This window comes from Agelaius phoeniceus, chromosome 7 (assembly GCF_051311805.1).
Source record: "Agelaius phoeniceus isolate bAgePho1 chromosome 7, bAgePho1.hap1, whole genome shotgun sequence".
Classification (NCBI taxonomy): Eukaryota; Metazoa; Chordata; class Aves; order Passeriformes; family Icteridae; genus Agelaius; species Agelaius phoeniceus.
In genome coordinates, this window is record NC_135271.1 from 1,510,359 (window position 1) to 1,520,000 (window position 9,642).

A 9,642-nucleotide genomic window follows, 5' to 3' on the forward strand; every position below is an offset into this window, starting at 1 on the left:
AAGCAAGCATTGTTTTAACCAAAGGTACGAGTGCTTATAGTGGTTGGATAGAACTACTGTCAATGTGCTTTTGCTTTGTGTGATTGGTCAAGAAACCTATAAAGGAAGTTGTAACATTAAGTTCTTGGTCTGCTGCCTGGGATGTGAGCTGCTGGCATCTTCCCATTGTCATAACCATGTAATGAGAGTGATGCTGGAAAATAAAACAGCTCAAGGCAGTTCCACAGCAGTCCTGTCCCGTTTGTGATTTGTAAATAGCCCCCTGCTGGTGTCAAGACCAAGCTGCCCTTGGGCACCTGAGCATGTTGGGGGGGGGAAGCTCAAACTCTGCCCAAAGCCCTGTGAGACAGGGCTGGTCTCAGCTGGAAGAGCTTCCAAAGCAGCTGTTCTCTCCCAGCTCCTGTGTGGGCACGGATCCAGCCCTGCAGACACAGTGTACAGCAAAGCAAGTTATCTGCTGCAGCACGCCCAGAAGAAAATGTCTCAGCATCTTTGTGTCCCAGATGTCTTTTATGAAAAATCCTTTCCTTAGGATTTTTCCTCCTGAGAAGCTGAGAAGCCTCAGGAACAAAATGTAAACAATGATTATCTGCTGCTGTGGAATGCAACAGGTGGATCTTAGATTGGCCCATGTTGGATGTTTGTAATTAATGGCCAATCACAGCCCAGCTGGCTCAGGAAGAGAGTCCAGGCCAGAAGCCTTTGCTATCATTCCTTCCTCTTCTATTCTTAGCTAGCCTTCTGATGAAATCCTTTCTTCTATTCTTTTAGTGTAGTTTTAATAAATTATATATCACAAAATAATAAATCAAGCCTGCTGAAACATGGAGTGAGATCCTCGTCTCTTCCCTCATTGTAAGACCCCTGTGAACACCATCACACCTTTGTTCTGCAGGATGGTGGAAATCTTCCTGTGCTGGGAATTGTCCCCTGATTTTGGTTTACCATGTGTTGATGGTATCTCTCCCAAAGGAGTTGGCTTCTCTTGAAAGCTCTGGATTGGTAGGAATCTTGAGGGCTGTACAGTTCTTTCCTGCTCCCTGGAGCCAGGGCCACAAATGTCCCTTGGTGTCTGGAGCTCACTTGACTGAAGATGCCCCAGTGCTGAGGCTCTGTCCAGGAGACCCCTTCCCTCTGTTTTCTTCTCTGGAGGGGTCTGTGAGCCCAGAGAGAGAAAACAAATGCTAACTACCAGAGAGAACTACAACTTGCATGCATTCCTGTGCTCCTCACTCTTGGTACAGGGTTCCTTTCTTGCCTCTCTTGGACTCAGCCAGCAGTGATATCTCCTTGCTGTGAGTTCTCAGTGCTGTACAGGGATGGAGTCAGGGCAGTCCTGAGAGCTCGTCCCCATTCTTTGAAAAGGTCACTGCCTCAATGCAATGAACCTAAAGAGGAAAGAAATGCCCAAAGAGCAGAAATCCCCAACCATGTCACATGCAATCACGGAGAAGCTGATGGGACAGAGCCATGTGGTTGGAGTATGTGTATTGCACTCTGTATTGTAAATTTATTGGTGCTGAGTATTTCAGCAAGCAACTTCCAGGTCTCCCAGGACTGTCCTGGACAATGTGATCACAAGTTGTTCACCAGTGCCACTTGTTCAAGAAAAGCCTTTCTGAACAAGCCCAACTCTGAGGCTCTGTCTGGTTTATTTTTGCCTTTCAGCTGCTTCCCTCTAAGTTCCTGTGGGAGAAGTTTCTCAACATGAAGAAGAAGGCCAGCAGTGGCGGGAGTTTTCTACCCAGAATTGGCCCATGTGTAGACCTGGGGAAGACTGGTCCAAAGGTAGCCTTTTCCTGCTCTTCTCCTTCTGTTTGATGGGAAGTTGGAAGAGGGTGTGTGCTTGTGACAGGCTTGCCTCCAGCAAAATGCCTCAGTGTGCAGGTGCTGTTGTCATTGCAAGCTGCTGTTAGAGGTGGGCTGGGAGTCCTGATCTGCACTCAGCCAACACAAATAAGGTCTGCTGAAGCTGCCTACGTGTAGCTGCCATTGCTGAAACAATGGGGGGAAGGCTGGGGACACAAAGGCACAGCATTGCCATGTGCCATTCTCCTGCTGAAGGAGCCACCTCTTGCTTTGGTGTGGTCACCATCAAATGCTCGGGGTCGCAGGATTCCCTCTGGAGTGGCAGCGTTGGCCTTGGAAGGCCGAGGACCTGCAGGAATGACTTCAGCTTTAACAAAACAAATTGCCTTTATGCTTTGGGCTGGAACAATGTGTTGGACCCTGAGGGGGTGTTAGATTTTGCAGGCTGCCAGATGTACAGGGGAGTGGCCCTGGGCAGAGGGGAATGGATGTGCTTTATCTGGATCAGTGCCTTCTTGGAGGTGTGTTTGAAGCTGCTTTTCTGGCAGGACTGGCTCAGTAGAAAGCACAGTCCCAACAGGTAGGTGACTGAGGTGGGCTGTTGTTATGAATGAGGTCCCTATATGTCTAATTTAATAAACCAACATTAGAATTTAGCAGCAATTTTAATTGAGCAGCAATTTCATATGAAATCATGCAATCAAATATAATCAAGCAGATACAAAATAATTTGGCAGTGGTTTGGATAAAGCATAAGCAAAACCAGTCAGGATCCAGGGGGGTTTTCTCACCCTGCCTCCCATACAAAAGATAAAGAATCCAAACACAACTTCTAGACTGGATGCTAATACATATTCATCACTAATTTTCTGTCAATCTCCTCCTATTTTTGATTCTTGAAATCTATGTCACTGTACTGCACAGTGCATGCTCTGCTTGTTTCTAAGGGGTCTTTTGGTTTTGGTGGTCACTTCCCACGAAGGCTTCTCCTCATCATCACTGTCCTTTGAACAACCCCACAAGCTGCACATGCACCCCAAGTCTTGTGTTATAGAAGCCAGCATTATATTCCAAAAAGAAGCCTTATGATTTCATCGATACCTGGAATCATCCCAATTTTGTCCATTTCAAGGCCGATTCTTTAATTATCCTGAGGCCTATTGCCTTTTGGGGTGTTACTTATATCAAACTACATCCTGCATCCTGTTTTCTCATGAACATCTGAAAACGTCTGTTTTGTGACACTAATTCCATATCCTTTTCCTCTCTTACTTTTTAACAAATATTTTCTAAAATATTTAAAATATAGTTACAATTGTTAGCACGCATCAGATTCATCTATCACAGTGTTGAGCAAGAAATTGGCAGCAAGAGCCATGTAAGACACTGGTTAAGGATTGCCCAGACAGAGCAGGGGAGAGTTTTCTCCAAGCAATGCCTCTGCTCCAGAATCATTTGCTGTTGTTTTGGGCCCGTCGGTCCGCCTCGGCAGCGGCGGTGGTCCCCGGCTTGCGTTGTTGAAGCCGTCGCCCTTCCTCGGCCTTAAGCCGGGGACCCGCGTTGTGGTGGGCAGAATTTTTTTGCCTAGTTTTTTTTTTTTTACGAGCCCGGCACCCGACGGAGAGCCCCCCCAGACTGGTCCTGGGCGAGGCGGCGGCGCCTCGCCTACCTCAGTCGTGGCCGGATCGACTGAGCCACTTCTGCCGGGCGGGGCCGGGTTTACCGCGCCGGGTCCGTTGCTTTTTGTTGAGGTGGGCGGAGTTGGGGGGGCGCCGCCAGGCCTCTGCGGGCCTTATTATTCTTCTCTCACGGCCCTAAGCTGCGGCATCGAGAAGCATTGCGACGAAGGCGCGAGTGGGATGCTGGTGGGTCCATCGTGGGGAGGCAGTGAGGCGCGTACCTCGGTCCCCACCCCGGGCCCCTGGCCCTGCGGCCCCCATGGCTTGCACGGGTCATTGTGTAGGCGCCTCCGTGTGCCTTTTTTGTCGTGCTGTCCCCCGGCTTTTTTTCTGGAAGGGAAAGCTGACCGCCACGAGGACGGGCGAAAGCCGGTGGCCCGTGGTGCCAGGTCGGGGGCACTTTTTTTTGCACTCTCGGACGCGTTTCCCGGGCCGGAAGTCGGGGGGGGCCGCCGAGTTTCCCCCTGGCCTGGCGGGGGCCAGTCCAGTCCCGCCGTTGCCTAGCTGAAAGGGGAGCCGTTGTTGGCCACGGGCAGGTGGTGGCACCCCCCTCGCTCCTCTGCTGCCACGAGCAATCCGATCCGCAGGTGGGCTGGGCGGCCGTCGCCGTTGTCCTAGGACCGTGGCCGTGGCACCTTTGCCTGATTGATGTGGCTTTTCGGGTGGCATCGGAGAGGGCCCCTGGCGGGCCGGCTCTCCTTCCGAGGCTTCTCTGTCACAGGGAAGCGACGGCGGGGGGGGGTCCGGTGCTCGGGCAGAGCGGTCTCCATTCCAATTCGCTTCCCGCCGCAGTGCCCGAACCTGATGGGGCGCGGATACGGTTGGAACAGAGCCCAGTCCGCGCGCTCCTTTGCCGTTCTGCCGCCTGCTGCAGAGCGAGCCGCCCCAGCTGAAAAGTGGCCTCGGTGTCCAGGCCGTGCCTGCCTCGTCGGGTCGCTGCCTCCTCTAGCACATCTGGTGCTTTCCGCGCGGCCTGGTAGGGGGACACGCCGGGACAGGGTTCACTCCCTGTGAGCGGGGCCCTGCTTGGCCCAACCTCGCCGGCGGCCGGTCGCTCGCCCGTGGCCAGTTGCGGGCAGGTTTTTCTCGGCTTTGGTGGGGGGGGTGGGTCAGCCCCGGCCAAGCCCCGTTCTGCGCGCCGCGTGCGTCATTTCGAGCATGAGGCTGAGTCTCGAACCGGGGTGCAGACCCTGGGAAAAAAAGCGAGAGAGAGAGAGAGAGAGACGAAGCCTCGCGCTCCATCCGAGTGGCGAAAAGCTGTGCAGTGGTTGCGGCTCCTTGCCCGTGGCGTCGCGGGAAGGGCCGGCCACTGGGGTCGGCCGTCCACCAGGGTCGTCCCTCGCGCATGGCACTGTTCGGCCCCCCCCCCCCCCCCCCCCCCCCCCCCAGGCGCTGCTGGGCTGTGAAGCGGCCGGCCGCCGACCCGGCCACCGGCGCCCATCGCCGCCATGCCACCACCCGCTGCTGTGTCTTCGTCCTTGATGCCGCTCCCGCGAGTTGGAGCAGCGAAAGAAGCCCAGGGGGTCGGGGTTTGGCGCAGGGCGGGTTCGCTGGTGGGCTGGGCGTGTCCGGGTGCTCCATCCAGGCGCTCGCGCAAAGCTTCGCGCTGCCGTGGGTGGCGGCTACCTGGTTGATCCTGCCAGTAGCATATGCTTGTGTCAAAGCTTAAGCCATGCATGTCTAAGTACACACGGGCGGTACAGTGAAACTGCGAATGGCTCATTAAATCAGTTATGGTTCCTTTGGTCGCTCCTCTCCCACTCCTTGGATAACTGTGGTAATTCTAGAGCTAATACACGCCGACGAGCGCTGGCCTCCTGGGATGCGTGCATTTATCAGACCAAAACCAACCCAGGCCCGCCCAGCACCTTTGGTGACTCTAGATAACCTCGAGCCGATCGCACACCCCTGTGGCAGCGACGACCCATTTGAATGTCTGCCCTATCAACTTTGGATGGTACTGTCTGTGCCTACCATGGTGACCACGGGTGACGGGGAATCAGGCTTCGATTCTGGAGAGGGAGCCTGAGAAACGGCTACCACATCCAAGGAAGGCAGCAGGCACGCAAATTACCCACTCCCAACCCGGGGAGGTAGTGACGAAAAATAACAATACAGGACTCTTTCGAGGCCCTGTAATTGGAATGACCGCACATTAAATCCTTGAGCGAGGATCCATTGGAGGGCACCTCTGGTGCCAGCAGCTGTGGTAATTCCAGCTCCAATAGCATATCTTAAAGTTGCTGCAGTTAAAAAGCTCATAGTTGGATCTTGGGATCAAGCTGGTGGTCCGCCGCAAGGCGAGCCACCGCCTGTCCCAGCCCCTGCCTCTCGGCGCCCCCTCGATGCTCTTAGCTGAGTGTCCCGCAGGGCCCGAAGCATTTACTTTGAGAAAATTAGAGTGTTCAAAGCAGGCCGGCCGCCGGCATACTGCAGCTAGGAATAATGGAATAGGACTCCGGTTCTATTTTGTTGGTTTTCGGAAACGGGGCCATGATTAAGAGGGACGGCCGGGGGCATTGGTATTGTGCTGCTAGAGGTGAAATTCTTGGACCGGCGCAAGACGGCCTAGAGCGAAAGCATTTGCCGAGAATGTTTTCATTAATCAAGAATGAAAGTCGGAGGTTCGAAGATGATCAGATACCATCGTAGTTCCAACCATAAACGATGCCGACTGGCGATCCGGCGGCATTATTCCCATGACCCGCTGGGCAGCTCCTGGGAAACCCAAGTCTTTGGGTTCCAGGGGGAGTATGGTTGCAAAGCTGAAACTTAAAGGAATTGACGGAAGGGCACCACCAGGAGTGGAGCCTGTGGCTTAATTTGACTCAACACGGGAAACCTCACCTGGCCCGGACACGGACAGGATTGACAGATTGAGAGCTCCTTCTCGATTCCGTGGGTGGTGGTGCATGGCCGTTCCTAGTTGGTGGAGCGATTTGTCTGGTTAATTCCGATAAGGAACGAGACTCTGGCATGCTAACTAGTTACGCGACCCCCGAGCGGTCGGCGTCCAACTTCTTAAGGGACAAGTGGCGTTCAGCCACCCGAGATTGAGCAATAACAGGTCTGTGATGCCCTTAGATGTCTGGGGCCGCACGCGCACTACACTGACTGGCTCAGCTTGTGCCAACCCCCTGCCAGCAGGCGCGGGTAACCCGTTGAACCCCGTTGGTGATGGGGATCGGGGATTGCAATTCTTCCTCGTGAACGAGGAATTCCCAGTATGTACGGGTCATAAGCTCGCGTTGATTAAGTCCCTGCCCTTTGTACACACCGCCCGTTGCTACTACAGATTGGATGGTTTAGTGAGGTCCTCGGATCGGCTCCGGCGGGGTCGGCCACTGCTCTGCCGGAGTGTCGAGAAGACGGTCGAACTTGACTATCTAGAGGAAGTAAAAGTCGTAACAAGGTTTCCGTAGGTGAACCTGCGGAAGGATCATTACCGGTGGGCCGTGGCGCCTGCCGCGTCCTGCCGGGCCGTCCGTCCGGCCGTGCACACGGCATCACTCACACGCCCGCTCCATTCGCATGCTTGGCCCCTGGCTGCCGGCCCAGGTTCTCACCGGGGCCCACACGCCCTTCCCCTTCGCCGCGTGCCGCAGCCCTAGAGAGAGAGAGAGACCAGAGGCGCACGGCACCACCGGGCACGGGGGGTCAGAAGCAGGAGAGGGGGTAAAAGCCGCTTGGTGCGGTGAAGCGGGCCACGCGTGCCCGCCACTGTGCGCTCGGGTGGGGCTCACCCCGTGCTACAACGGGCGTCGCCCCCTGCCCCCCACACCACCCCCCCCCCCCCACCCTGGCCTTGCGCCGGTCTGCCGCTGGTCCGTCCCCACCAGAGAGCGGGGGTGCGGATGTGGGCCCCCGAGCCTCTCGCCGCTGTGGCCAGTGCCGCCGAACGCCAGTCAACGGTGTGCCGCGTGCGGGCGCGCTGGCGCGGCCTGAGACCTCCTGAGCTCGGCTCTCCTCGGTGTGCGCGCGAGAAAGCCGCCCGGGTGCTGGGAGGGAGGGGTCCTCGGCACGGCCCCTCCTGGAGGTGTGCCCATCCCTTCCCTCGCTGCTTCGCCCATCCAGCGACGGCTGGCCGTCCGGCTGTGGCAGCCGTCGGCGGCCGAGGGGGAAAGGGCGAGGGAGCCGGGTGGTGGGTATGCCTTCGGGGCTCGGAGGAGGCGGCTCCTCCGGCCTCATCCGCACCGGGGAGCGGGGCCTTTGCCGGCCGGCAAAGTTCCTCGCTCTCAGGCCAAGCAGCCCCCCTCTCGCACGGCAGAGGAACTCCAAGGGCCGAGGCCTCCGGGCGTTCTGGGTCGCGCTTCATGGCGCGCATGCGTGGGTGCGCCCAAGGTGTTCTCGGTGGTCAGGCCCGCATCTCCCGCGCCCACAGGGGCCCGCCCGCGCTCTCTCTCCTCAGACTGCTGTCGTGGTCTCTTGCGCACGTGGCGCCGCGTCCGGCGCCTCTCCTCCCCTCGATGGCCTTTTCTCCTCGAACGCGCAGCAGTGGGGCCATCGTCTGCGGGCTGTCCCCTGGCTCGACTGCCTGCCCGCTGGTGGGGGGCGAGCACTTGGCGGGCCCTCCGGCGGCAGAGGTTGGTGAGCGCGGGTGACCCTGTGCCGTGCGGCAGCGGTGCCGCTCAACGGGTGTCCCTCCCTGCAGGGACGGTTGGCTGGACGGCACCCGCCGTCGGCCGGTGGCAGTCCTGTCCCGGGCCCCGCTCGTCGCGTCCTCCAGCCCCCTTGCCGGCCGCGTGTGGGCCGCAGGAAGGCGTGCGGGGCAGCCGCAGGGGCGCTTCTCCCCGCCCGGTCTCTGCGTGCAAACGGGGAGAGCGGGCGTTGCCCCCCGGCTCAGTGCCGTACCGCCTTCTGCCGGGCGCGTGCCCGGGGCAAGGGGCCCCAGTGGGGCGATGTGGCGGCGGCGGTCCCGGGAGTGCGGCTCCAGCGGCGGCTGGTTCTGCCATCCAGCAGGCCTCAGGCGCTGGCAACGCTGGCTCAGGTCTTGGTGGCGGTCGCCTCCGGGGCGGCCACGAAGCGCATCCGCCGGTCGCTCGCCCGCCCGGTGGGGGAGCGGTCCCGCGGGAGGCGTGCCGGCGGGGGGCCGGTCGTTGTCGCATGCCCGTCTCGAGCCCGGGGGAAAGGCCGTGCAGTGGGGGAAGAGAAAAGCCGGCCGGGCAGCGGCGTGGCGGCGCTCTGCGAGGCCCGCCGTGTCGGGGCCGAGGGAGAGCCGGCATGTGCGGGGGCCGACAGCCGCCTGCCCCAAGCCGCGTGCCGTGTGTGTTGTGCGTGTTGTCCGGTGAAAGCAAGAAGCGCGCGGGCCGCTGTGTCCCCCGCATTCTCGCACGCGCCACCTGGCCCTCCGCGCGGAGGCCGGGCTGAGCCCAGGCACCTGGGCTGCTTCCAAAGGACGGCGTTTGTGAGGTTGGTGTCTCCCCTCGCAGGGGAAGGCGGTCAGGGGTGCGGGCTCCCGCACATCTTGGCCGGCCTTCGGAGAGTGGGTTGCTCCAGTGGTTTTTTTTCCTCCCCTTCCATTTTCTGTGAGCTCATACGGTCAAAGCCAGGCACGTGCCCCCGCGTCCTCGGCGCCAGAGTAACAAAAAGGGGCCGCTCAGAGTGAGCAGTGCCCGAAAGGCAGAAAACTCTTAGTGGTGGATCACTCGGCTCGTGCGTCGATGAAGAACGCAGCTAGCTGCAAGAATTAATGTGAATTGCAGGACACATTGACCATTGAGCATTCGAAGGCACGTGCAGCCCCAGGTTCCTCCAGGGGCTACGCCTGTCTGAGCGTCGCTTGACGATCAATCGCCATCCAGGGACCACGGCGGCGGCATGGCTGGGGTCGCCTTGCAGGCCCGTCGCCTGTGGCGGGTGGCGGCGGTGACAGCCCGCAGGTGCCTGGAGGGAAGGCGGTCAGGGGTTTGGCGAGGGAAGCGTTTCCCTAGGCGGCCTTGATCCCTTCCCTGTGGCCCGGCGGGCGTCATCGTTGTCGCGGTCGTCGTCGTTGTCATCGCCGCACAGGGCCTTCGTCCCCCTAAATGCAGACTCGGGGAGCGCTCCATTGCTCCCCACTCCCGGAGCGAGCCGCTGGGTGGAGCTCATCCGGCTAGGGCCGCGCCGCAGATGCGGTGGCACGGCGGCCTGGGGAGAGCGAGAGACGGCGTCGAAA

At 58.9% G+C, this 9,642-nt stretch overlaps 1 non-coding gene across 1 annotated transcript; it reads left to right on the plus strand.

Annotated features, from left to right (window-relative positions):
* Nucleotides 1–9,113: 9,113 nt before the first annotated feature.
* LOC129131513 (5.8S ribosomal RNA) lies at nt 9,114–9,266 on the plus strand. The gene has a single exon (XR_008535661.1). It is a non-coding gene; the product is annotated as a 5.8S ribosomal RNA (ribosomal RNA).
* The last annotated feature ends 376 nt before the right edge of the window (nt 9,267–9,642 follow it).